Genomic DNA, 7,617 nt, shown 5'->3' with positions numbered 1-7,617 from the left:
TGTCAAATCAAAATCCAGTCAAAAGTTATTTGGACTCCAGATGCAATCCAATTTTTTTTTGGGTGCAGTCTAGTCCGACATTTTTTTTCGGAATACGAATCCAATCCAGTCTAGTCCATTTTTTTTTTTAGTTTCAATCAAATCCATCTAGTTCGATTATTATATAATATAATAATTTTTCCCTATTTAGGTTCATGATATTTTCTCATGATTGAATCATTGAAAATTAAAAAATTAAACTCATTACATGCATTATATATCTTTGAAGTTTTATAAATTGTAAATTGCAAAATAAGAAAGGTGCCAAAGTAACTTTTGGACTTTTGAAGGGTGAGTGAAAATTTTGCTGCAAGGTAAAAGATAGAATGGGAATGTTATAGGGTCCAAAATTTTAATGAAATGAAATTTTAAATTATAAAAAAGGAACCAAAATTAGAACAAAAATGTTAAAGAATTTATTTAAATATACATCATAAGTATATGTACATACTCCTCCATTTTTTAAAGATATTACAATTTTCTTTTTCGGCCGTTTTTACATAATTGTTTCACTTTTACTTTTTTTTCCTTATATGGCAACCTACTACATCACTATTTACAGTTTTCTACCTCATATATCCCACCATCCATTCTATTCATCCACCTATAACATGCATTCCCCCCTACGCTATTTTTCTCTCTCATACATTACATTAATGCTTCTTTTACATATCCTAAAACAAAACATTCGTTCTTTGCACAAATTTCTTAGTTCCTACCAAAGTGTACTGTAACAATTAAATAAAAAAGTATAGAGTATATATTGTAGGCTAATACGTTTTTGGACTATATTGAATTTATTGGATTTCAAAGGTGTAAGTCTAAGTTCAATACGAAAATATTTGGCCTAAAAAAATTTAAGTGTGAGTTTCGTCCAAACATTTTTTTGGTCCATATCCAGTCAAACAATTTTGAATTGGACTGGATTTGATTAGGACCCTATAAATATATTAGATTATTATATAGTTTTTCAATACTCCCCCCAAGCCTAGAGATAATTCAGGTTTCAATTTAACATGGAAAATAAGAAATTATCTTGCTAAACCACTAGTAAGGAATTGGTCAAGGTATTAGATAACTATATTAACTAGCAGCATATTAAGTCTGGACTGCTCCATCTGCTATTATATCTCTGATGAAATGGCTAACAAATTCAATATGTTTAGTTGTTTTATATTGGACTTTGTCGACATCAATTGCCAAAAAATAGCTTTGTTGTCACAGTTGACAATCGTCGGAATGAAGTGTGGTAGCCCAATTCTTTCATCAATTGATTCAGCAAGTTTACTTTACGAGTGATAAGAACCACAAATCTCTATTCAGCTTCTAGTGTGCTTCTTACCACTACAGATTGCTTTAAAGATCGCTAACAGCGTGAGCCAATCAAGTCCATCCAGTTCAGCCTATTTTTTGGACCATGTGGGTTTGTTAGGATTATTAGAGATACTTTAGGATATCTTGTTATATATTGTTATATAGTTTCCTAAAATCTCTCCCTAAATCTTGTACTTGCCATATCTTTTACTCTCCTTACTTGTATATATTTTGGCAGAAGATTAATGAGAAGGCAACCCAAATATTTCTTGCGCATTATCGTTTGTTATGGTATCAGATTGCTTAGGTTAATATCTTTCTTCTTCTTCTTCATCATGACCGGCGAAACGCCGCCTCCACCACCACTAAAAATTGAACCCACCTCTCCTCACTTCCTTGGTCCGCAAGATAGACCAGGTGATTTCATTACGCCAATTCGGTTGAATGGCGAGAATTACACGGAATGGGCAGATTCATTTTCCTTGACGGCACGATTACTCAACCTTCATCCCCTTGTACTTCCGCAGATTGGACTACTCTCAATGCCATGCTCATCTCATGGCTTATGAACACTATTGAACCAGAGGTAAAACGTTCCATTTCTAAGTTTAAAGATGTGCGTCGTTTATGGGACACCTTACAGACTCGTTTTGCCATTGTTAATGGCCCTCAAATCCATCAATTAAAATCCTCTATCGCTCGTTGTGAGCAAACTAAATCCATGTTTGTACAATAATACTTTGCTCAATTATGTGTTTTATGGGAAGAGCTTCATCATCATGAACCCTTAATCGAGTGTACTTGTTCTGCTAGTCCTAAATATGTTGAACGTAGAGAAACTAATAAACTGCATGATTTCCTCATGGGCCTTGATTCTGATTTTTATGCTCAAACTCGATCGAATATATTGGCTCAAGATCCTCTTCCCTCTCTTGATCGAGCATTTCAGTTGGTTATTCAGGATGAACGTGCTCGGCTTGCTTCTTCTGTTACGTCACCTCCACCTGCCGTGGGTTTTGCTATTCAAACTCCGGTCAGTCGTGGTCGTGGGCGGTCTGACAAACCTGATAAGTCCTCTCTCTCTTGCACTCACTGTAATAAAACTGGTCATGACCTTTCTCACTGTTTCGAACTCCACGGTTATCCGGCTTGGTATGAGGAACGGCTGCAACAGCGGGCTGCCACTGCTTCTCGCGGCGGCCGTGGTGGTCGTGGCCGCGGTGGTCCTATCCGTGCGCATGCTGCTGCTGTCCCTGCTACATCTTCAGCCGTGAGTAGCTCTTCCCCTTCCACTGCTTCGTTATTTAGTGCTGACCAGTGGAAGGCTTTGGCCAGTTTGATTGGTAATAATACTAAAATTCCCGAGGACAGATTAACAGGTAACTTTGATGATTTATCATGGATTCTCGACACCGGCGCCTCTCGCCATATTACTGGTAATCTGACTTGGCTCTATGATATTGTGCATTTGCCTGCTCCATGTCCGGTTGGGTTATCTAATGGCATTACGGTTCTTGCAACCCAAGAGGGTTCCGTTCGCCTTTCGACTGACATCATTCTTACTCATGTTCTATATGTTCCGTCATTTCACTGCAATTTGGTTTCAATTTCTCAACTAACCGATTCATTGCCTTGTATTGTTCACTTTGACTTACATATGTGTGTTATTCAGGACCTGTCGAAGAAGCAGATTGGAACGGGAGTTAGGCGAGATGGACTTTACTACTTCGGATCGGATGCAGTTCATCATGTCACGGTTTCCAATGTCTCTTCTTCTCTCACTCTTTGGCATCAACGCATGGGTCATCCCTCTGAAAAAGTTGTAAAACTTCTTGCTCCTGTTTTTGGTTTTCAGGGTAGTTTGAATAAAGCGTGCGAAATTTGTTTTCGTGCTAAACACTCTAGATCTAAGTTTTCTTTAAGCGATAATCGTGCTTCTAGAATTTTTGAGAAAATCCATTGTGATTTATGGGGACCATATAAACATTCCTCTTCTTGTGGTGCCCGTTATTTTTTGACTATTGTGGATGATTTTTCCTGTGCTGTATGGCTTTATTTATTGGTGGATGAAACGGAAGTATTTCGTATGTTTATGTCCTTTGTTGCTATGATTGATCGTCAATACTCTCAAACCATAAAAATCGTTCAAAGTGATAATGGCACGGAATTTAATTGTTTGCATGATTATTTTTCTGCCATGGGCATTCTCTTCTATACTTCTTGTACTCATACTCCACAACAAAATGGGCGGGTTGAGCGTAAACACCAACACATCTTAAATGTTGGGCGTGCCTTGCGGTTTCAGGCTAATTTACCTATTTATTTTTGGGGGGAAAGTGTGCTTGCTGCTGCTCATTTAATTAATCGTACTCCTAGCCCGTTACTTGGTAACAAAAGCCCTTATGAACTTTTGACTGGTGTGAGTCCCTCCTATGATGATATTCGTACTTTAGGCTGCCTTTGTTTTGCTTACAATTTAAAATCCAAAAGTGATAAATTTGCTAGCAAAAGGCGGAAGTGTCTATTTATGGGGAATCCTTTTGGTAAGAAAGGCGGGAAACTTTTTGATCTTGATGCTCGAGAATTTTTTATTTCTCGTGATGTTAAATTTATTGAGGATATTTTCCCCTTTATTCATCCGGAAAAGGCAAACATCTCTCCTACCACTATTATCCCCATTTGTTTGGATGTCCATGATGACTTCGCCCCATTAACCGACTTAGAGTCCAATGACTCTGACTCCACGGAGTTTTCTCCTTCTACGCCTCCTACTGGGCTCACCTCCCTTGATTCTTCTTCACCACAGCCCACTGTACCCTCTACCGAGTCTCTTTCTTCCTCCGCGCCTTCTTCTGGGCCGGAGCTTGGGCCTCTCTCTCCAGCTACTTTAAATCCCCCTTCTACCTCCATGCCTTCTCTTGACCCCCTCCCTGCTACGGCATCTCTTGGGCCTGATTCTATATCAGCGCCCGTATCTCCCTCCTCAGACCATACTTCCTCTCACTCTTCTGACTTGGGCCGTGGCATGCGAACTAAAGTCCCGTCGGTCTTGTTACATGATTATGTGACGAACTCCGTTGTAGTTCAAACTCCGTCTTGCTCTACTCCGCCTTCTTCATCTGCTTCAGGTACTCCTTATCCTATAGCACATTATGTTAATTGTGCCAATTTTTCTATGCAATATCGGTCTTTTATTGCAGCTATTACTTCAGGCACGGAACCAAAATCTTTTAAAGCAGCTATGCGCAGTAGTGCTTGACAACAATCTATGTCTGCGGAAATCCAGGCTCTGGAGGCTAACGATACTTGGTCTCTTGTTTCTCTTCCTCCTGGTAAGCATGCTCTTGGTTGTCAGTTGGTATATCGGATCAAGTATAAGTCTGATGGGTCTGTTGAACGTCTGAAATCTCGTTTAGTTGCTCTTGGTAATCATCAAGAAGAAGGCATTGACTACACTGAAACCTTTGCTCCTGTTGCCAAAATGGTTACTGTTCGTGCTTTCCTGGCTGTCGCTGCTTCTAAGAATTGGGAACTTCATCAAATGGATGTTCACAACGCTTTTTTACATGGTGATCTTGATGAGGAAGTTTACATGAAGCTTCCTCCCGGCTATACTTCTTATACACCTAATGTAGTCTGTCGCCTCCGGAAGTCTCTCTATGGTCTTAAGCAGGCCCCTCGTTGTTGGTTCGCCAAGTTAGTATCTGCTTTACGGGGCTATGGTTTTCTTCAGTCCTATTCTAATTATTCACTGTTTACTTACACACATGGCTCTATTCAGATGAATGTTCTTGTGTATGTTGATGACTTGATTATTTATGGCAATGATTCGGCTTCTTTGAAGGCTTTCAAAGCCTATCTCAGTGATTGCTTTCATATGAAAGACCTTGGTTCTTTAAAATACTTTCTTGGGATTGAAGTGGCTCGAAGCTCCACGGGCTTGTTCTTATGTCAACGCAAGTATACTCTTGATATCATCTCATTGAGCAGAATCATAAGCTTGGTCTTGCTATTGGTGCTCTCTATTCTGACCCTGCTGCCTATCGTCGCCTTGTCGGCCGCCTCATTTACTTGGCTGTCACCCGCCCTGATCTTGCCTATTCGGTTCATATTCTTTCACAGTTTATGCAGGCTCCTTGTGTTGAGCATTGGGACGCTGCTCTTCGTGTTGTGCCTTATTTAAAGGGTACTCCCGGGCAGGGTATTCTTCTTCGAGCCAATAGTGATCTTACCCTTCAAGGGTGGTGTGATTCTGATTGGGCCGCTTGCCCTGTTACTCGACGATCCCTTACTGGTTGGCTTGTTTTCCTAGGTCATTCTCCTATCTCCTGGAAAACTAAGAAGCAACCTACAGTTTCTCGTTCGTCTGCCGAAGCAGAATACCGCTTCATGGCTGCTATTACCTGTGAACTCAAGTGGTTGAAGGGTTTGTTGCTGAGTCTTGGTGTTCATCATCCCAAGGCTATTCCTCTCTTTTGTGATAGTCAGTCGGCTTTGCACATTGCTAAGAATCCGGTTTACCATGAACGCACAAAGCACATTGAAGTTGATTGCCACTTTGTGCGTGATGCTATTAAAGATGGTCTGATTTCACCTTCTTATGTGCCTACGACTTCTCAATTGGCAGATATCTTTACCAAAGCCCTTGGCAAACGCCAATTTGAGTTTCTTCTTGCCAAGTTGGGCATCCTTAATCCCCATGCTCCAACTTGAGGGGGGGTGTTAGGATTATTAGAGATACTTTAGGATATCTTGTTATATATTGTTATATAGTTTCCTAAAATCTCTCCCTAAATCTTGTACTTGCCATATCTTTTACTCTCCTATACTTGTATATATTTTGGCAGAAGATTAATGAGAAGGCAACCCAAATATTTCTTGCCCATTATCGTTTGTTAGGGTTAAACCCGCGAAAAGCCCAGTCTAGCCCTGCTCGAACCGTCAAATCGGTGGGTGGGCCATGGGCCATATTATTTAAGCCCAACCCACAAAAGTCCATGAAGTTGGTCCAGCCCGACACATGTATCGGACGAGCCAGCCCAAGTAAATATTCAACCAAATTGTGTATATTTTAATCAAATTGCATTTATTATGATTCAATCAAATTCAGAAACAATAAATTTATTCATTAATATTAAGAATTTTATATATATTAATTAATTATAAAGGTTTTATGTAACAATAATAAATTATTCTAATGATAAAATAATTCGACAAAAAAATTATCTTACCAGTATGCGAGTCTGGTCCAACCCTCTAGGCGCACGAACCGCTTCCTCAACCGTGAAAACCGGTAACAAACCAGTGCGGGCCAAGATTTTTCAGCCCGTGGACCAGCACGTCCAATCCGTTAATTTTACAGTCCGGTCCTCGATCGTGAAATCTAAACGCGGACCACTAAGGCCCGCGGCTCAGCCCGCCCAGCCAACACCAGTGGCCATTCCTAGGTTGCTTATTGGATTTTACCGTGAGATGTGTAAAGTCTACAAGAATGTAAAACTAAGATGACAACATGGGTGAGGTTTCGGATGGGTATAGAAAGTACTCCCTTCGTTTCTTTTTAAACTACACACTTTCCTTTTTAGTCCGTTTGTTTAATCTACACACTGTTGCTTTTTCTTTTTTTGGTAACATATCACATCTATTTCCTCCTCTTTTTCCACCCATGTCATTCACTTTTTAATATTTTAATCCACTCTTTTGTTTGTCTCTCTCCCTTTTCTTTTTCTCTCTCCACCTTTTAAATTTCTCTCTCATACTCCTGTACATCCTCCTTGGTTCTCCTTCAAAGTGAAGTACGTAAATTAAAATGAAACGGAAGGAGTGTATCAGAATCTTTTAAAATTGATCCAGCCATACTGGGTCTAAAAAACATCAGACCCTTACCTAAGGGATAGACTCACGTGGGGACCTAGCTGGCATGGAACCTTTTCCCAACACTTAACAAGAAATGAGTAAAAAAAAAAAAAAAAGAAGTTACTACACAAAGAGTCTAAAGGTGAAATTTTGTTGCTTTATACTTCATATGAAAATTCTAAAATGGAATTTTTAAAAAAATGATTGGAAGTTGTTTGGCCATAATGAATATAAGCCAGACACCTCATTTTTCATTTTGTGTTTTCTTTTACTTTCAAACATTTTAACAAAATACAACTATAATATGTTGTATTCCAAAAAATGTATTGAAAAATTGATTATAATGATTCAATTTTTAAAACGTTCGCTCAGATTAATTATCTTTTAGTAATGTGTTGAACCCTAATT

This window comes from Beta vulgaris, chromosome 6, assembly GCF_026745355.1.
Source record: "Beta vulgaris subsp. vulgaris cultivar EL10 chromosome 6, EL10.2, whole genome shotgun sequence".
Taxonomy (NCBI): Eukaryota; Viridiplantae; Streptophyta; class Magnoliopsida; order Caryophyllales; family Amaranthaceae; genus Beta; species Beta vulgaris.
The sequence above is the reverse complement of the archived record's forward strand: the minus strand, read 5'-3'. Positions refer to the sequence as shown.